The following is a 21,712-nucleotide window of genomic DNA, read 5'->3' as shown; positions in this document are numbered from 1 at the left end:
AGTCTGCACACATAGCCAGTGTGGCTCCGTCACCACCATCAATAAGTGAAACCGGGAGGTAAAACCACTTTCACATGCAGAAATAGGCCCCAAATGTGGCAATTTGACTGCTCGTGGATTTAAACTTGGACAGAACGTGGTGCATTTTAATTGAAACACTGAACGTTCTCTCTTCAAACTGCCTCGACTCTGCAGCGTCAATGGAAACTGGCTCCTGTGCTTTGTTTTCGTGTGACATGGCTTGTCTTGAGGGGGTTTGGGTCTTGTGTGCACCTCAATGTGTGTATGTGTGTGTGTGTGTGTGTGTGTGTGTGTGTGTGTGTGTGTGTGTGTGTGTGCGTGTGTGCACGCGCGCCCTCCTACCATTTTTATGTGCACTTGAGAACAGTGCTAATTGGGAAAAAGGAGAATTTATGGGATTTTGCCACACTACTGTAGGGCTCTATGAAATCTGCCTTTCTGTTGGGTTCCATTTTTTCTGTCCCAAAGCCCTTTCCCATTTTAATTTAATGGAATTCTGTGTTGTTGCTTTAACCTTTTGTGTCAATTTGTTTTCGAGAGCCCAGAGTTTTCTTTGCTTTTCATGTTTTCACTTTCAACCATGAATGGTCTTTATGCTCGTTCACATTCCCAATAGATATCACGTTGCAATACAGCTTCAAACCCAAGGCACAGAACAGCTCGACTTTGTATTTTCCCGGTGGGTTTTTCTCAGGTGACAGAGCTTTGCAGCTTTACTGGTGTATTTGGGGGCTGCCTGGGCGACGGCTCTGTTTCTGTCTCTGTTCCACGTTGTTTGGGGGAGGGACTGCTGATCCCACTTTGAATCTTCTCCTTAAAAATCCCCCAAAATTAAGATTTTATCAACTTCATTTTTAAAAGATGACATTTGGCATCTGTCAATGGGGCCCCTGTTATGGGGAACATTCTCTGATTGCCTAAATTATGTGGAATTTGGCCTCCCACGGCACCCATCACCAGCACAGCTCCTTCCTCTGCATAAACAGCACGTCTTCAGCAGACAAACATCAATCTCAGCCTTAATTTGAATCCACTGTATCCACTGGCTGTTATAAAATTTTGGGTTCTTTAACAACCAGTCCTAGTAAGAAATCTGACTTTCCTTTCCTCCACAGCTAAAGGTGGCGGAGTTCAACGGCTGTTCCTGAGTTCACAGACAGACTTCTGAAGAGAGACAGACAGGACTGGAATGGCAGTGTTGATACTATGAGGCGGAGGCATTGTCAGAATGCGGCTTGTGGGTAAACATGCCAGACAAGGTGTGGCCTGACAGGCAGCCGTGACTCTACGGCAGTCAACAAAAGCCACCGGCAAATTGTCAGTGTCCTCCTGTCTGCCTGGTGTTTACTATATTTACCTGTCTGCCTTTCACCCATCCACAGCGGCGGCAGCAGACGGCCCCGTCCCCGTCTTCGCGACTCTTTCTGGACCACCCCCTTCACCACAACCTGCCTTTTACCTCTTCTGTGAGTTCAGCCTCCCACTGTGCGAATCATTCATGCTGATCTCGCTCCACGCCACGCGCTAAAGTCTACCAATCGGCTCCGCTCGCGTTCCGACCCAGACGCTTGGAAAATCTCACTGCTTGTGCGAAAGCATGCCGGCACGACGAGGCGAGCATGTAAAGAAGGTGTTATAGCAAAATCCTGGAAATAATGAGGACTGCCAGGAGTTTGCAAAGTTTGGATCCTGATTATAGATTTCTTAATGGTAGGTTTTACTTTTAAAACAAATGGGAGATGATATCACTCTAATGACAAATAGTAGCAATTTTCTGCGCCTGCTGATGACAGGTTTTTCTTCTTCTGTTTTTTTTCTTTTTTTTCCCCCGCACTGCTTATTTGGAAGAACGGTTTGTCATCCTGACCCAGACTACAGTCGATTCCTGCAGGTTTATTTAATCAGAACTCATTCAGGGAGCCTATTTTCTTTAATACACAGTGAGAGCAAATCACAAAGAGAATATTGAACTGGTTTGTGGATGTAATTTGGGCTATGATGGGTTTTTCATCCTTTCAGTCCGACTGTGGTGGCTGCTCCGCATAAAACTGCCACCTACCAGTGGCGTCCTTGCTCAGATGTTTTCCCACAGTGTTCTGAAATGAAAACTTTGGAGCCTTACCCTTTCTGACCGCATCAGCGTCCTGCAACCCCTCATTGACTCAGTAAGCTATTGGCTAGTGCACATGTACAATTGCTAAGGGTTCTCGCAAATTAGCCTCTTCCAGTTTGGAAGGTAAAAGTGCTTTTAGTGGCGCATTGTCGCTGTTACGCAGCTCTGACGGGGATGTTTAAGACATTTTCTAAATAAAAGGAAAGACAATCAACAAACTTCACTTGATTTTCCAGGTACAGATAAAACACTTTTCAACTATTCTGAAAGGCACAACTGACACACCTTTGCAGTACAATTACTGAAAAGTGCTGAAGTTGTCACTCACTGCTTGATCTGTTTCATGTGGGATTCTCATATTTCCCCTCTGAGACGGGGTTATTATCTTCTTACTGATTACTTTCAGCTTCCTGCAGTGTTTTGTCTTCAAACCTTTTAGGGGAGAAGAGACAAACTGAGAACCTCGAGGCCAAATAGCAGTCAAAGAAATATGTTCCCGCCGTCCATTAAGACTGATGTAAAAAAACTGATTTCTGAGCGCTCAAGACGTTTGCTCGTGTTGACGAATCCTATGACTCGGCAGAAGTAACATTTTAGCTTTTTAACATGAAGCACGTAGGTGGCAAATGTTGACTCTTGTCACGAAACCATCTGGTGACACATAAAATCAAGAGTTGGCTGAGGAATATAAGTTTAAGTCCATGTAGTGCAGCTAAAAAGCATAATGCAGCATTACAATCACCCAATAAAACTTACATCATTTCAGCTCAACATTTATAAACAGGTAGTTGCTGACAAAAAACTAATTAACAATGAAGTGTAAATAATGAATGTTTCCTGAGATTTCATTTCATCCTAAAGTCTACTAAAGTCTGGGCTTGTTCTTTAGCGTGCTTAGCGAGTGTTTGACATTTATGTTGAAGCTATCAACTATCTGAAACCTTTAATGTCAACATAAAGTTCAATAACTTGATGGCACATTACGCATCCAGCGAGAAGAGCATATCGACTGGCACCGAGGCAGGAGTATTAAAACAAGCGGTGCAGTGAGTTAGTGTGCAAAGGGACGCACAACACTGTCAGTATGACTTTGCAGAAATAGAAAACCAACACATCAAGAGTCATAATAATGGTTCAGTGCACTGTTTCCACAACTTTCCAACCTGAAATTCCAACTTCTTGATCATGTGATCAGTTAGTGGGTTCAAACAATTTGAATCGCGACATATGACAGAAGGCACCGAAAGTGCACAAGCAACTGGACACCTGGCCTCACTACTGTGCTCCAGAGGCCCAGACAGGCTAAACCACATATCAAATTATCAACAGGGCCCAGCACTCAACAATAAAGGCATGTGAAGAGCTTCACTGACTCGCATGACAAATCAGTGAAGCCACCAAACAGAGTGTCTGGAGGAAATGCTCCTTCCCTATTTTTTCCCCTCTCCCAGCCTGCAGCCCGCAGCTCTACTGGGACTTATTGTTTGACGGCAGTCTGTCTGTGTGCTGCAGCAACGTGGAGCAATTGGGAAAACCATTCATTGCACATAGCGAGTGGGGAAAATGCACCTTTGTTCATCCCAGAAAAGAAGCATTTTCAGGAGTGTGCCAAAACTGCTGGAGAACATGCCGGTGTTATTAATATTCTATGTCTGTACGACTTCTCTACCACTGCGGTGTGCGGCTCAATACACCTCCCTGCTCTGGCGTGATCATTTCACATGACTCACATTTCACTAATTTAGAATAATTTATGAACTTCCCGATAACTCAGAAAGAAAGCGGTGAAATTTTATGCTGCACCATGAAGATTTTCATTCACTTTGATCTGGCAAATGACAGAAAGCAGCGGTGGCAAATGTGAAAGGTAGTTTGCTCTGTGTATAAATTAGTTTTATATTGATGTGACAGAACACCAAAGGCTGGGAATATAAAGATATTTTAAATAAAAGAGGACATCCTCCAGGCAATGCTATCCCCCATTAGAAAATCAATGTTTTTCCTCAAATCAATGACGAAAGTGGGGCACCAGGTTGGCAGCGGGGACATCGCTTGGTGAGTTTTCCATTTGTCTCGCCACTTTAAAGCTGATATTCATCAGGAACGCAGTCAAGATTTTTGCTTTCTTTCATCCTATACAGAGACTGTTCAGGGTGCTTCGTCATCAAGAGGATTGTTGACTATAGCAACATATGGTTGGTACTCCAGGGGTAATTTAGAGCTTTCATGATTGGCTAAACAAGTTGAACAAAAAAGTGAAGCAAGCCTTGCGTTGTGCTGCCTGTTCTCCGATGGCATCTACTCACCACTGCATTCGAGGCAAATAACCTCGGTGAAAAACCATTTGAGAGTTTCTGCAAAATTCAAATTCTCCAAATTCAAAAAGTTACTGTGAGGGCAAAGCGCCTTTCGAGCCTTGTTTATCATGAACTTTGAAAAACGACTCGTTGAACGTGTAGTGGTGGTTTTGTCATTTTGCCCTAAACCGAGCTGCTGGTACAATCTTCTGGAGCCACTCCAGAAGATTGTACCAGCAGCTCGGTTTAGGGTGATTTTATGTATTCCTGGAAATATTAAAATTCCACATCCACTTTCAGAAAGAGCCATTCCACTTTTGCTCACCCTTAAAGACCTTTAACACGATTTTGTCATAATTACACGGCTTATCTACAAGTTACGCATCACAGCTATAATGACGTTTAGATAATGGCGGAACATTATAGAACTCAGATGTTATTAGGGGCTTTAGGGCAAGTCATTAGGATTAGCAGACTAACCATGGAAAACTCATCAAATACACTTCACTTTCTGATAATGACTTAGAAATAAGAACATGCAAGTCAATATTTAGCCAATAGTTTAGCTTATAATGCACTTTCTTAATGGCTGATACAATATACTGCGGAGCATTGTCATTCAAACACAAAATCATTATGTATCTGTATGTGTGTATATATGTATGCATGCATGCATGCATGTATGTGTATATGTATGTATGTTTGTATGCATATTTTAGCGTTCAGCCGGACAATGGAAGGAAGACAACAGCTTACCATCGATGTCTTTTATTGTTGAACTCCGGTTACTGTAGGCCGTAACCACACCCATCATAAGAAAAACAAACACACACTCTTCTTCACCTTCTCACCTCTGTCCTGCCACTCTGCTCTCCCCTCTCAGCCATTGTCACGCCTGGCACAACTCTCAAGGTTCATTCGGGTAACGTAACAGGTAGGAAGTTACAGAACATCTGTTCTTAACAGCATCCAACATCAATATATAACAGCAGAGTTAAGAGAGAGAGAGACAGAGAGAGACAGAGAGAGAAAGGGAGAGAGAGAGAGAGAGAGAGAGAGAGAGCAGATTAGGTTCTTAACGAAGCAATTCTGAAGACTTAGCCTTGAGTTGAATTGGAGCGTGAGATGACTGCGTTATGATATGCCACTATATAAAGAGTAGTTATAGATGTGAAAGAATAAAACTGCCCAGTCACAGTGTGCACTTTTAGGGCCGGCCTTTCCAGATTAACGTTGCATTCTAGGACATTTAAAAGGAACCTGGAGGACGACATATCGTGTTTCCATACTTGTCACATTTGTGTCTTTCTGCTTGGCTAAGTGCCCGACTTGTGAACATTCAGCTCATTGTCAGCTGTCACAGCCATTTAAATCGTCGGAGTCCTTTCTTTCCCCTCTCAGCCTCCTCTCCTGCGACACAAGCAGGCCTGCTCTCGGATGAAAGTGGCGCCCCGATTGCAACACACTGTATCAGCGTTAGCTCGTGAACGTGTCGCTTTCAACGACGGCCTGCCTCTGACTTTTACAGTTACGGGCAGCCAATTGCATCCTTCGCTGCTACCTGCGGCTATCATGCAGCCATTTGTGTTATTTTTCCTTAGAGTGACCTATTGAACTGCAAGTGATTGAAGTGGCCTGCTGGGGCTGTAGGAAGGAAATAGTCCAAAAATATCAAACCCATCTGCAGCTGTGAAACACACTGTACACTGACAGCATCCACAATATTTACTGCTCATTTTTTATTGCAGTTTTCATATATTGGATTCCTTTCAACCCATTACATAAGAGTAAAAAAAAAGTTAGAATTACATTTGCGACTTTAATTTTAAAATTCAAATTTTAATATTTGTGGTAGCACTTGATTTTTAATTGATTCTTTTACTGAGAAAAATAAAGCAACTGAGCAGTGCATTCTTGTTAACCTTTTGAGACAGCTGGACTGTAGAGATTAGGTGAATTATTTAGGATCCATTTTGAAAATATCCCATCTCAATCAGGAGAAAGCAGCCAGAAAAACAGGGAAAGAAGTTATGCTGCATGACAAAAAATACAAGTAAGAAAATAAAATAGCAGTAACTTTGCCAATCTGAGAAAATAATATCCATGAAGGCTTTTCTAAACTTCTGACTGGTTTGGCAAGCGTTTAGTTTAACTTACCAGAGGGTATTGCAATTTGCTGCAAGGTGATGATGACATGTCGAGTGCTGCCCTCTGCACAATTATAGGAAGCCTCGAGCATGACATTCTTGTAATACTTGTAATGAAAAAAGAACATTTATGAAAAAAAAAATGCTTATTCAATTGAATGACTTAAATGGAACGTAAAAGGGTCATCTTGATCATGAAAAATGTAAATCCATTTTTTTTTTTTTTTTTTACAATTAGATGAAAGTTTTTACCTTCCCTTTTATAATTGTCATAAAGAGAAATAAATAGAAAGTGTCCTGGAGACATATTTAAAATATTTAGCATGTACGGCCTTTAAGACTCTCCGGTTCAGAGCACTGCTCAGCGCTGCAAAAATAAAGTTATCTGAATAATTATGCAAAACTTTAACCTCCTAGTCGGTGGCGACCACTGCTGTCAGAGAGGATTACAGACATCAGACGCTGGCTTCCTCACCTTATCTCTGTCAGAGTGGATCAATAGGAGCCTCCTGCTAAACACTCATAATTTCATTTCCCCGACTGCAAAGACCTTACCGTCGGGCCCCTGGGGCTGCCTGCTTAAAGGCAGAGACTGTGTTTGTTATTGCAGCCTCTGTGACACCTTTCGCCTGCTTGAATAGCTCGACTGACAGTAAATACGAGCTGTTCTCAGGATATTGGATGGCATGAAAGGGAGGCAGCGCTTTCGGACGTGTTGGATGACAGACGACAGGAGGGGCTCAGCGTGACAGAGGCACACAACTCTGATCGTAACAGGACCACGGCCGAAAATGTGTATTTTACTAAATTGCGTGATCCAGGGTGCACCTGCCGCCCAGTGCAAAACGGGGATAATAAAGAGAGCGACAGATTACCCGTGGTGCATCAGATGAGATGAGATAATTAGATCTGGCACTATAGCGTTGGGAGTTAAAACCTTGCAGGTGCAGAGAGGATGGCAGTGTGTGTCCCCGCTGCTGCCGCTGCTGCACCAAAATGCAGCCAGTGGAAGTGGGAAAGACGTGAGCCTGAGAGGGCGACGTGAAAAGCATAAAGCACGGGGACGGCGCTGAGAGAAAATATGGGTCAGACGGAGAATGATGGAGAGAGACTCTGTGTGAATCACAATGTGTAAACATGTACGGGGCCCTGATCTAATTATCTCTAGTCCTCCTGGGTCTGTGATCACATACTTGATTAAAGAAAGAGATAAAAGTAAAAGAGAGAGAGATATACTGTGGAGGGTTCTGAAAAAGGAGAAGAAAGGACTGGCTATGACATAGAAGCCTCGCTGTCTGGAGTGCTGAATAAAGGGGATTCAAACAAGAGACTGACTGACATTCCAGCAAAGCCGAGATGTGAACACACTTGGTGTATTAAATACTGCAGTGTGCTTAAGCAGAAACCTCAACTTATCTCCTCACAAGGATGTAAAATATAAAAATCTTGGTGTGAGAACACCCCGGTCTTCAGTCCATAGTACAATATTTATTGCTGTTTTTGCATTAATGCAGATTTTATTGAACAGCTTAACTGTGGGTATCTGCAGGGCTTTTGCAGGTATTTCGCTGGAGATATATGTGGGTGTTCATATTGTTGATATTTACTTGTTTTGTTATGTGTATATGAGAAGATGATGTCAAGATTGTCAAAGAATCTCACACAGCGGCCATTTAAACTAACCAGCGTGCCCCTTGCACCTTGATAGAGCTCTTGACAAAAAAAAAGCACAATTCCAACTGTTCCCCTCCTGTTTTAAGCGGGATTATCACACATCTATCGTTTGAGATCAAAGCGATGCCAACCTGCTGAATGTCAAGTGTGGACTGATTTGATGTTGAGTTTGAGAAGAGGCCAATGATTCCACAGTAGCAACACCACCAGCAGCAGCAGCAGTGAAAGCAGTAGTAGTAAGAGCAGTAGTAAAAGGATCCCTTACGCTGAATTAAGCAGCTAAAAACCCACACAATCTCTCCTCTTAATATATTATTCATGCTCGGCACCGATAGCATGTCCTAGTTACTTTTTAAATTGCGTAATTCTTGGCTGCGCTCCAAATGACCTCATGACTTTTTAAAGAGACGTCAGATAACTTCAGGATTTGAGGCCACATTTTTGGACAATTAAATGTTGCAGTGTGTGTGTGTCGTGTGCGTTGTGTGCGTGGCAGCGCATGATAAGCCAATAATAAAGCACACGGCATCAAATCAAGACAACGTGCAAGATCGTCAGAAACAAGAAATGTGCTGTTTGCAGGAAAGAAGCCGTTGAGCTGGTTTGCTAAAATGATTGTTAAAACGGCTGTGCCACGACTGTGAAAATGTGGCCCAGCTTAGGCAGTCCTCTGTTCTTCCCCTGGCAGCCGGAATACTAATCTGGAACTGTTTGCTCACATGTTGTCTGACGGGCTCGCCGTGAAATCCTGCGAGTCCTTGTGGGGCTCTGTGAATGCGCCGCACCGCGGGATTGCCGCCTTCACTCGCAGCAGCACGTTCTTTGTCGCACGGCATTAGAAGAGGGAGGGAGTCTCGCAACAAATATGAGTGCGACAATGAAAAACGATAAAGTTCTGGTTGTGCCGAGACACGCTAAAACAGGATATTAGCTTCGGCAAACGTGCCACATGGAGATACGGCTGGAATGAGGCGAGGCATGGGAGGCAGATGGATACGAGCGAATGCGGAATCTGTTTCATTATCTCGAGCACGCTGGCCCTGTAAACACATAGTTGTAGATGCTGCCGATTTCTCTGTAAGCTGGAAAGAAGCTGTTGCTGCACCGGAGTTTGTTTGAAATGAATAGCTTTGGACCAGGCCAACATTTCAAGCTCCATTTCCCTGAGTAAACACACCAATGAATGAAAATTGACTGAATATGAAATCAAGCGCTCCCCGTTGCAGCCAGGGCTGAAAAAAAACATGGTATTTTACACCAGACATCATTTTCTGTACAGTCTGTGTGCAGGATTTCGTTAAAGTCCTATCACAATAACTACAGTCGGATTTAATTAATGAACACATTGTCCCGCCACTCCTGGTCTGCTTTTGTCTTAAAATTAATTACTTCTCTACCAAATGCCAAACTCGACAATCTTGCATGGCAGACAGAGTAGGAAATGTTTCAAGTCTCAAGTCTCCCAAAACTGTCCTTTGAATCACATTTGTTGGAATATGACCAGACCAGCTTCCTATGGGTAGAAAGAGTTGATAGTCAAGGCAGAGGCAAAAAAATTGGATGCGACCGTTGTTGGAGCTGCTGGCGCTGTGTGAAGTAGTGTCCGAGCTCGGAAACCACAGTGGATGAGGAACAGCAAACACCAGCGTAACAAGAGTGGGAGTCCCCCAAGGTTGTATGCTCGGCCCTCTGTTCTTCAATTTGAGTACGAACAACAGTGCTTCTGCCTTGAGGACCAACATCTTCACAAGATTCACTGATGACACAGCTGTGGTGCTGCAGAGGAAGACCTAGTAACAGAGTCTATAGTTCCAGTCAGTCTAGTCCCAGTAGGAAGAATCAGACTCTTACCAGTTAGCTTCACTAGCAATAATGACACACAGAAGTCCAGCCTGTCATGAGCGCTCCTCGTTATAAAAGCCGTCTATGGGCTCTTTCCCAGGTGGACTGTTAAACACATCCCATTAATATTGATATAAAACTTTCCACAGGGTGACTTTTTTTCCCCCGCTACACCTATATGCGTTAAAATGCACACCTCAACCCGCTCCGGCTCCTGATAATTCTCTCATTCAGCAGTGCGGTTGATGGCTCTCCGCCCATCGCTCGCTACCTCTTCCTCCACCTTCTCAGGTCCTCCTAATTCCCCTGCCCCTAATTCCCCCTTTCAGTCTGCTCCCCTTCTCATCAGTCAGAGCGGCGGCAGATCTCTTTATCAAGACCCCGTCAGGCACCTGTCAGAGTCTGGCCAGGATCTCAGGGTGACTGATTTTTTTCACCCTCGCTGCGACTTTTATAATGACCAACTGTCAGTTGTTTTCCAGTCCAGACTGCCCCACATCAGTATTTCCTGTCACCGCGGCGTCCAGAGGATAAATCTCACGGCTCAGACCTACAGTTCATTATCCGACTCGTCTCAACATCAAATTTATGTCATCGCTGCCGCCCGGCCATTCCCAATCCCAGAGTAGATTGCTATCTCTGATATGGATCCTGGCAGCAATGTCATTTTTTCCCCACTCCATAAGTTTGAAATTATTTCAGGGCAATATACATTTATATATTTTTTTTCTGGGACAGGTTCATTGTGTAATGTGTTATGATTGGATAGAATAGATTGGAAAGGCAACTCCATATGTCTGCCCCATAGTGCAGCATTGCTGTGACGTAGAACTGGTGTTTCCTAAACTAAACTCTTATTTGACAGAGAAACTGCTTACAGTCCGCAGACACACTGCGGCACAACGGATTGAATTTCACGGTGCAAAAAAACATCTGTTGAACTAAGATTTGCCATACAAATTACATCCCACCTCATTTATTCTGTGGCAACACGGTCGTTACAGTGAATAATGGATCTAAAGAATAATGATTCTACTTTCAAAATATTAAATGCTGAAGAAAACAAATGCTAATAGGGAAAAAATGTTAATGTTACTTTTCCTTTGTCTTACAACCAAAAAAAATTTGATTTAGATACATTGGGACACAGTCTGATCAGGCACCAGGTCTGAAAGTAAGACATTTAAATTTCACCGAGCACTGATAAAATTCAGTGGATTTCGTTTGAAGGCACAAGACGTCCAAGGCATCCGATGACGAAAACATGACAGGAAGGCGTTCAAAAGCTCCCCCATGTCCCATGGCGGCCTCCGAACCGAGGAGAGACGTAGAAGAGGAAGAGAAGGGGAAGGCGCAGGCTGCAGCAGATTCCCTGAGCTGCGCTCACCTGGTTCCTGCACGTCTTTGATCAATCACAGAGGCCAGGTGCAACTTCTGCGTACGGAATAAGAGACTCTAGCTTTCTTGCATTCTGTCTCCTGTCTTTCCTTAACTTGCTTTCCCTATACTTTCCTGAATCAAAAAAATATCTATTCTTTTCTAAGAGCTCCCTTCTCAAGGTCGGTCCAAATCATTACACGTCCTCCTGCCTGCCACGCAGCAGCTGAAGCAGAGCACAGACTGGGACAACACATTACATGACACAAGATTTATTTTCCCACTGAATCGAGACATCCACAGTTCATAAGAGTTTCCTCCCCTGCAGTCTGCCATTAACACTATAAACCTAAGTGGGTGGAAACACTTAAGACAAACAATCATTTCTCTGCCGATTTCTGTTGCATTGAATTGCAAAAGCTTCCTTCAGATGTTATCCTCTACTTCAGGGAGACAAATCAAACGCACCCAAGCCTTTAAACTGCGTCCCTGAGATGAATGACAAAAAAAAGTCCTACTTTTTTTCAAGAAGAAATCATTTTTAAACCTTTAGACGAAAGTTTTTTGTGAGAACTAACATGCTACAAAAGAAAAGCTCCTGGACGCACAGCGATGTGTCATCCCCCTCCTCCTCCTCCTTTTTGTCATCAGTGGAACACACCCACTCGGCTCGCCCGTTACATAGCCAGCGTGCATGTTTGAGCCCCGGAGAGAGCGGCGCTCGTCCGCTGGAAGAGGCTGAGACGCTGTAAGCTCTTGTCAGGAGGAGGATGTGCACGGCGGAAGAAGCCAGTCAAGCAGACTTTAAAAAAGCAAAGAGGCTCGCAGGGTCCTGACTTCTGCGACACGGTCCAACAAGTGCATCATGTCTCAGCTCAGCGGGGCGTCGGGGAGGGTGAGTGGAGGCAGGTGCCGTGTCATGTGAGTCGAGCCAGGCCGCTTCGCACGGTAAACCGCCCGAGACGGGAAGGAACGCAAACGGCGAAGAAACCCAACGATGTGTGTAATTTGAGTCACAGTGGCTCTGGAGAGGTTCTGATTATGATCTTCGGTCACATCCTTCTGTCCCTCCATCTGCACCCTTCATATGACGTGACAGAGGGATATAAGAAGCATATAACCCAGTTTTTCTCAAAGTGGGTGGCGCGGAACTTTTTCCACGGCGGAACAATTAACCAAAAGTGTTCAGTGGGTTGTAGCTTAGAAAAACGCTGCTCAGGTACACAGGATGGACAAATATTTGACAGGGACGAAAAAAATAATTCAGGAGTCCGGCGGTGGCCACAGCGTTCTATGTTGTTGGGCACTTTTGGCTGTAGGAACGTTCAGCGAGTAGCTGCGGAACGATGGTGTCGTTCACGCCAAACTTGAAGCGGGGTGCACCTCCGCGGCCGGCTCGCGCCGCGCAGCGATCGTTTCGGCGTCTGCTCTATTTTCTTTCTAATGCGCGATCTGCGAGCGAAAAAGCCAGAGGACAATGAACAGTTTTCAAGAGCTGACAGAACGTAATCAAACACCTTTGCATCAGTGCGTGATCTACGCCGCGACTGGCACGATATTATGACTTTAGCGCACGCAACGCTCAGCGTCATCCCGTGAGGCAGGTAGAAAATGTGATGTTGTCACATGACGGGTGTTGTTGATGTGGTCAATTTCATCAAAACAAGACCCCTGAAAGCGCGGCTATTCTCTGCACTTTGTGAGGAGATGGGAGCACAACACAAAGCTGTGTTGTTTCACAGGGAAGCCAGGATGGTGGATGTTACAAAAGTGGTTTGCCAGAAAAAGTTATTTGCACAGCAGAAAAGTGAAAGGAGTATTCTTGTTTAAAAAACGTTCTTCCTCCAAGGTGGGGCGTGACAGAGAAAGTTAGAGAACCACTGATATAGCCTGTGAACATACAAACATCTTATGTGGAAACACAATGATTTTACTTATTTTATACCAATAATCTGTCTCTACACTGTCAGTGAACCCCACACAAATGAAAAAAGTCCATCCCTTAATTTTTTTGTGTTTAAACACCCTAAATACGTATATATTGCCCTTGTACGTCTCTTCCAGCCACCAAGCTGTTTGATTTATTTATTTAAGTTATTCGTTCTTGCACACAACATACAGAGATCTTCAACAGGTAACATGAGCGTTGCAGAAATACCCAGATTGTACATATTGACTTGGACGGCAGTGGAAACAGAAAGATAACAATGCCATCAGGGCCCCGAGTAAATCAAATAGTGTTTGCCCTCAAATGGAACAGCGGCGCGGTGCTGCTGGGATGTGAGCAGGAGAAGGGAAATCACCAGGAAGCATCCCGCAGAGTGGAGTTAAAAATAGAGAAGTGAGCGGAGAAGAGGCGGGGGGGTGAAGGTGGGGGAGGGCCTACCTGTGAGCTCGGAGGCAGGGCGAGTTAGCGACCAGCGGCACTGCTGCGAGGACGAGGACAGGCTGGAGGGAGACACACACGCACAGAGAAAGACGATGATGAAGTGAGGCGTAAACAAGCCAAGTGGACTTATAATGAGGCGTGAGGGGCTGGGGAAGAGCTCGGCAGGGGAGATAATGAGAAAACAAGTGACATTAGCATAAAACACTGTGTTTAAGTCCAAAACACAGTCATTTTTCACAAAGCTGAGGGTGCTACGGCGGGAGAGCGCAACGGAAAGTACACATCCCAAAACACCATCGTACAAGGTCTCACATGTTGTTCATCGCGTGCATCGACTCCCATACACTTCTCAAAAAATACATTTAGCCCTCTGTTTACAGCCTCCAGGAAAGGAAATCTGGATTTTAGCTTCCTGTTAAAAAAAAACAAAACATACTTTTTTTGTATGGGACACATGTTTGGAAGTTTCCAAAAAGAAAGTGGAGGCAGAGGGAACTGTTGTAACAAGCCTTGGGGAGAATTCACCGCCCTTTATGACATCACTAGAGGCTGATTTCCAGAACTGTGTTAGCATGCACATTGGTGAAATGTGCTGCATACACAATAAGCCAAAGGTTGATTTTTGTTGATTTTTTTATTTTTTGAAGACAAACATTTATTTGATAAAACACGGGGCCTTTAAGATAGTATCACAATACGGAGTATTCCATCACGTGAGGTTACAACTTGATAGCACATAAATCACAGTGGCAGCAGCCGAAGGCCCCTGCTATGGATTTTCTCTAATAGCTTATACAGTCAGCCGTTACCTTGGTTATTCGTTCTCTTTTATATCTTTGTTTCAGGGCAGGTGCACATGTTTTTTGTAAGCATTTATTGATCATAGATTAAAAAGAACAAACGGCTCCTCGTCTGATTCCTAATCAGCTAATGTTCCGAAAACCGGTTTTGAAAAGATTCCAGCGAGTCGTCCCCGAGCGTCGATGAAAAGAGCTGAGCAGATGTACACCTTCGTCAACCCCCCAATTCATTTAGACACAAAAAGAAAACAAATAATAGCCTCCTGTCTGACTGCCTATTATTAGCTGTTATTTGTTTATGCATTGTCATGATTTGAATTTGAAATATGCAGAGTAAGGAATTAATTTCACGGTCTCTGGTAGTAAAATAACGACAGTCGTAGTTACAGCATCGACGTGTGACTCAGGCTATTCAGTTTGGTACTGCTTGCCTGAGACTGATTTGAAAAAGGAAAAAAAAGGATCATAAATAATTTCAAGCACTCATTACACAGAGTGCAGCCCATTATTTAGCATTTTAATTGATTTACATGAGGAATGTTAACAATAGCGTGAGTAATTATTAGCAAAGTGGCTGCCTGTCGGTCTCCTTCAGCCGCTCATGTACATCACTCAGTGTGCTGTAATTCAACCTAATCACTGCCTAACAAGAGACAAAAGGATTATTTATTTAGATTATGAAAATCACCGTCTCAGGTTGTACACACTCCCTACTTTTTTCTACTGACAGATTGTAACAATGTGTACTCTCAGTAAGGACGTACTCATTCGCAGAGGCGCCAACGGTTTCCGAACGTGAGATGAGCGACTTTTCCTGGAATAAATCAACTACTTCCTGAAACTAAACGAGGCAGAAATGGATCCAAGAACCCTTTCTCTCTGTCAAGGTTCTTAGTCCGTGACAGTGGAAGCTGTAAACAAGCTAATAATGTTAGCCTAGCCTAGCCAACTTTAACTCTCTCTCAAATTGATCCTTTTTCCAGCATGTTTGGAAATGAACTGTGATGATTGGCACCAGGTGGCACCACCCAGTACTGCCAGCAGTGGTACCATTGCCCTCTGTGACATCACACAGGGCTGATTTAGAGGGTGCACGGTGTAGCAGGTACTTTCTGAAAAGTGGGGCAAGGACGGAGTTTTCTCATTTCACCGGAGTTTTACTCTTTTCACTGGCAGCCGAGAGGCAGAGGGAAGCATTATTGAATCAAATTGAATTTTACAGAATAAGTGACCTCAAAATATTGTAAAGCTATGTTGAATGAACACTATTTATTGTTGTCATTGCCCAGACTGCAGTGGATTTGGTCCAGTCAGAGAGAGCATCCAGGCCTTCCTCATACCACCTCCTCCTGCTCCCCTTCCTCCCCCTCCTCCTCATGTCTTTCCATGGCAGATAAGCTAAATTAACCTGAAGCAACTCAACTGACTCACCGTGATGCAAAAAAAAAGGATCCAAAAAATATAAACACGTCCTGTTGTAACGGTAGCAGTCTGAATAGCATCATTCTTCTTCTTCTGAATTGTAAATAAAGTCTTTAATGAAGAAGCAGCTGTTTCAGGGTGGCCCTGCTTTCTGTCTCATCTGTGGACGGTAACCACCAGAGTCAAAGGTGCCCCGCTTCCTCTGAAGCTGCATGTGTTTTCATGATGGAAACTGTGAGTGGAACATTTGGGCTCTGTGAATAGAAGCAGGTGTGGCAGTCAAAAAAAAAGAACAACCCTGAGGTCGTCACAATACAGACATTCTAGGCTGGTGATGCTGGATAGGTTCCTGTTAATAGGAAAAACGCTGCCTGCCGCTAGGAAAAAAAATTTGGGAAACTTGGGAAACAAGTTTGCTAGTTTGTAGAAAAAAAAAACAGCGACCGCGCTGGGAAAAAAAACACGCTGCTCCTTCTCAAGTTCCCTTCCTCTGCTTTTATCCTCTGCTAATGAAAAAAAAATAATCCTTCCCGCCCGCAAACATAAATAACAAAGAAAAAACTAAATAAAATTTCAAACAGAATATCTTACTTTTGTCTAACACTGGACTCCTGCTGCTGCTGCAGCGACGGAGAAAAAACAAAAAAAATAAAAAAAACAGCCCGTGTGCACGACACGTGTTGAGCAGCAGCCAGGCTTTGATGTGGGTGCGAGGCCTTTTCACGAGACCCAACTTGCCAAAGGTTCACAAACTGTGAACCTCTGTCACGCTTTAGCCAAGACCCAGGACGCGCAGTGCAGAACAGTCCTCCAGCCACATGTCCCAACGGATCGACTCTCCCACACTGTTGTGTTAGCGACAGAGAGCCAATGTTGAAAAGTCAGCGGAGCGCGCTCCCCTCCTGGCCAGCGCACGTGAACCTTGCTTCCTGTGGGCGGGGCCGGCTCACCGCAGCACCTCTGATGTGGCTTTCAGGCACCAGCGCCGCCCTTAAATGGCAGCATTCCTTCACTTTTTAATGGACGCAGCTGCATGATAAGGTCAGAGGTGACCCACGCCTTGAAAAAAAAAAAAAAGCCCTGATGTGCAACAGTTTAGAGGAAGTCTAGTGGATTAATAAACACATAGGGGAGTTTTCAGTTTGATAAAGTCACCAAAAGCAAATGATGGCCAGTCCAGCCATAGCCAACTGTGTTGAATGCAGCAAAAATACCAGTCAAGCCGTTAACTAAAAGGACACCAATCTGCCAGTTAATCGCTGAAACATCAAAATTGTCGACTCAAGGTAAACACCTCGGCTTCGTGACTGATTTGAAAAAAAAAAAAAAAAAAGCCCTTTTGGGAACCGACGCTTTTTAAGAAATAAATTTAAAAAAAAATTCCACCAAGCATTTTGATATCCAAGTTTTTAAGTATTTTTTTCAGCCTTTATTGGACTGGGGAGATTTTCTGTTTATGTCTGTACCAGACCGGCCGCTGAAGAGGCTGGATGCCATTTATCACTGTGCAATACATTTTTATTACTGGTTGCAGCAATCATGAGCGGAATCGTCCTCTGTGTGGCCCGCCGTAAATTGTCCAGCCTCATCCAGCCGTGGAGTTGCTCCCTGGGTGACTTTTAGATATAAGCCTGGAGACAGTTATATAGAACTGTGTTTGTGTTTGTGTTTGCAAAGAAATCTAAATCACTGCGGTCTGAGCTCAGTCGCAGTCATCCAAACGATGACAAACACACATTTGTCAAAAAGCTTTTCAGTATGTTAAACAATCTTTATATGAGTCTATTTTAAATAAACACAAAATGACACTTGACTCACAATGAGTTTTTTTTTTTTTTTTTAACCTGGTTTAAGAAACTTGGTTATATTTTTAATTTCATTTCATAAAAATAATTATACAGTGCAGAAGGTGGGTGGTCTAGTTGGACATCAGAAAACAGGCAATACAGTTTCCTACCACTAGAAGGTGCTCGTTCTTACACAGCGGACCCTTTAAAAACTCGAAAGAAAACCAATGAAAATACACATTTTGTCCCTCTAACACACTGTCTATCTTGATCAAATCAATTACCCTCCACTCCCTAGCAGGCCGTCACAAGTCAAGTACTAATATACAGAACGGGAACGTGCCAGGGAGATTGAGGTCGCCAATGCAATGTACACAGGCTAATGAGCTTTGAATGGCGCTGACACACTTTGGCTCGGAGGGACACAAGTGATGACTAGTTCACTGTATTCAATTATCCTGCTGGAAACCAGGCCGTCGCTGTGCTCTGGCGTCTTCTTCACTTTCATATGAAGAAGATGGTAAATATGGCATCGAGCCTTTGCTGGAACAGAGCTCTGACACAAATGTATGTCCCTCTAAAAAAAAGTGTGTGCACATTTGTTTGTTTTTTTCTATGAGGGGTGGATACATCATAAAAAGTGTTGTAAAAAAGAACGGAGGCCAGTGCTTTGTTTTTGGCGACACAATGGCCAAAGAGTCTCTCTGAAAGCGGTCGGTGGGAACCTCTGCGGGACCCTTTTTAGGTCTCGGAACTGTCGTTTTTATGAGAAAGGGCGTCGACCGCGGCTTCCAGAATTAGCACGGCGCACACGCAAGCGCCGCTGCGTTCATTATCTGCTGAGCCACAACACACAGGAGCCTCTTTGTGCTGCGAGGGAAACTCTCGCATCCTGACGGCATTTCCTGCCGTGAGCTCAGCCGCAGCAGAACACAAACATCGGTGCGTCAGACATCAGCAGTTCTCAGCGCGCGGAAAGCAGCAAACGGAGGCTCCGCCACAGGAAATGGACATCGCTAGTCCCACTGTTGCTTTCATGTGACTGCTATTATTAGTAACACAGGGAAATTCAAAATTCTGGTGCAGTCAATTAATAATTGGACTTTGGCCATAAAATTAAGATATATATATTTTTTTTAAAATGTATGTTTCTATATAATATCCATTGTCAGATGTTTATTTGCATATCAAACTGGTGGACTGCATGACAAAAAAAAAAAAAAAAAAATGATAGATTTTCAAAAAAACGGCATCAAATTTACCCCCGTTTGAAGCCTTCTACAAAGATAATTATCTTCCAGCTGAAACTGAGTTTCTTTGGACCTCCCACATGTCTAGATGGTTACAAATGCAACGCGGATGCAGGGTTGTCACCAACCTGGGTGACACGTGGTGCTCTTTCTGACATCACAAAGTGAAGATTTTTACAAACTATGTGTTAGGAGGAGCAATCAAAAGAAGTAAAGGATGGATTTTTCTCATTTCTGATGTGTTCACTTAAAGCCTAGAGACACAAACGTTTATTTAGTACATAAAAAAAAAGTGGGACCTTTCAAAATAAAACAATCGAATACATAAAAGGAGTAGGTCCCAGAAAGAAACATGGACTTCAAAGCCTTAAGACAACATGGGGAAAAAAAATGACTGATGAACTCATTCAACTGTGTGCACTACACAGCCTTAATCACGCAGAAACTCAGAGGGTTTTAATTAGAGTCCACACACACACACACACACACACACACACACACACCATCACAGGGCCTCCTGACCGAACGCTCTGAACGGCTGATGGCCCCCATCTGATTGTGTGGCTGATGGGAAATGAGGGCGGCGTGTATCAGAGCAGCATCACACAGGAGCCGGCTCGACACTTGGACCGAATCACTCCGCAAGTCAAGAGTTGTGAAATTAATGAGAGCGACGGCATGATTTAAAACAACTTGGATGACGGTTTGCACGCATGGCGGGCAGCCAACCAGCCCGTCCTGGCTGGATCTTCCGCTCCCTAAACGTCGGGAAGTCCGATAAGTCGAAGCGCTCACCTTAATGACCGTCGACTTTTTCTCCTCAGTCGGATGCACTTTTAATTATCTGCCCTCGGGCTGTGTGTGTGTGTGTGTGTGTGTGTGTGTGTGTGTGCGTGTGTGTGTGTAGCCGGCGAACTCAGAGACAGTGCTTGACTTTTAACTAAGAACCTCCAACTTTGCAGCGCTGGCTCAAAGTCAGCCTGCGAGTGTGTCAGCAGGGCCGGATTCAGCAACGCTGCAGCGACGAGGCCGCTGGTGAGATCGGACTCACGGCAACTAAGCCAGTTATCTTAAAAAGCAGCAAAAACAACAAAAAAACAAAAACAAAGCCAGGAAGTACAAATCAGAGTTCCCATCCAAGACACAATCTTTATCCCAGCGCACACGACCTTTATTTGTTGCAGCCATGGCGACGCTCATGGCTGCGTTTCTCATTGATAACAGCGTCCAGTGGGAACTTCCTCTCTGGGTTCCATAACAACAAAGTTATCAGAATCTAACTTGTCAGTCATGCAACAAAAGGAACTTCCTTAGAAGAGAAAAAAACACGACAAAAGTCTAATCTGTTTGTGTTGCTTCTTTTCTTCTCCTAAAGCACCCAGCAGGCCGTGACTTTTCGAGTTGTGGCCCTGAAGAGTTTCACTGGGAGCGTAAATGAGTAAGTGAGCCTTTTGAAGGCTCGATTGACTTCATTTCAGTTTTTGAGATCCACATTCAGCGTTCAGGGTACCGAACACCGTTTTTCTTGAAGTGTATTCAACAGCGACCTGGAAACAGCGAGCAGGTGCGAGGCAAACGGCGGATAAACTGGCAGGTCATCAAGCTCGTGGCAGATTATGACGCTGCGTCTTTCAGTGTTTTTATTTAGCAGGTAACCCAGCTGGAGAGGAATCCTGCCGGCTGCTAATAGTTCCAATGAGTCACGTCGTTGTCGTAACACCGGCACTCGACTCATCAGGAGGAACTCTGCTAGACGCCGCCTTGTGTAACCAGGCCGCACAAGTCTTTTTCTTAAAGTTCAACCAGCTCACTATCCACATATTTGTTTCTTAAATCAAACACACCATTTCCAAATTAGGTCCGACTGCGTCTCACTGAGGCAGATTCTCTGAACTGCTTCATAAAGTTTAATAAAGAGGGGCGACGGCAAGAGAAGCAGCTTTAGTTATTAATCTGCGCTTGCCGTGCTCGTTACCGGGCTCGGGGTACACGGGTTCTTTCATTTTAGCACAAATTCAGCAAGAGTTTGAATTTCTTTTCATTAGCGGGCCATCGGGGGATGAAAGGATATCCTGAATGTGGCGCACCAGCGGCAGTTTACTTCTCCTAAAGTCATAAATAAGTCCATTATTTATGATTAGACATTATCTCTCTGATGGCTTTGTTTTGTTTTGTTTTTTTGATGTGCAAACCAGATTTTATGCGTCAAATTAAATCGCTAGTTTGAAGGCAGAAAAAATAGACTCAGATGCGCATGTGCTATTTTTACCTAACAGTCTAAAAAACGGGAGAGGAGAGGGGAGGAGAGGAGAGAGTGTGAGTACGGCGTGGTATTTGGGTCGGGATGACGGATGGGATGGACACACGTCTCCGCGCGAGCAGCGGGAAGGGGGTGGGGGGGCGTAAGAGAATGGAGATGTGCACGCAGAAAACGTGCAAAGTGGGACATCACAGTGGGTAAAACAAAGCTGTTTACACAGCACGTGCGCACGCCTCCCGCCGTCGCCTCAAGTGGGAGTCGTCTCCTCCTCCTTCCTCTCCCGTTTCTTCTTCTTCCTTCATGTCGTCTTCCACCGCGCTTCCTGCGGCGTGC

General features: G+C 44.3%; 1 protein-coding gene across 2 annotated transcripts in view; it reads right to left on the bottom strand.

Annotated features, from left to right (window-relative positions):
- Nucleotides 1-21,712, bottom strand: part of mid2 (midline 2) — a 124,957-nt gene that overhangs the window by 82,863 nt on the left and 20,382 nt on the right. Inside the window, exon 2 of one of the 2 annotated variants that reach the window (XM_076046365.1) lies at nt 13,858-13,919. The exons of the other annotated variant lie outside the window; for it this stretch is intronic. The gene's annotated coding sequence lies outside the window, so the exon portion shown is untranslated. The remainder of the gene's footprint in view (nt 1-13,857; nt 13,920-21,712) is intronic. 2 annotated transcript variants of the gene reach the window in all.

The sequence above is a fragment of the Nelusetta ayraudi genome, unplaced genomic scaffold (genome assembly GCF_046127955.1).
Source record: "Nelusetta ayraudi isolate G7.1 ecotype Tasmania unplaced genomic scaffold, CSIRO-AGI_Nayr_v1 ptg000090l, whole genome shotgun sequence".
NCBI classification, from domain to species: Eukaryota; Metazoa; Chordata; class Actinopteri; order Tetraodontiformes; family Monacanthidae; genus Nelusetta; species Nelusetta ayraudi.
Note: the sequence above shows the minus strand (reverse complement) of the source record. Positions and strands in the feature narration are given on the sequence as shown.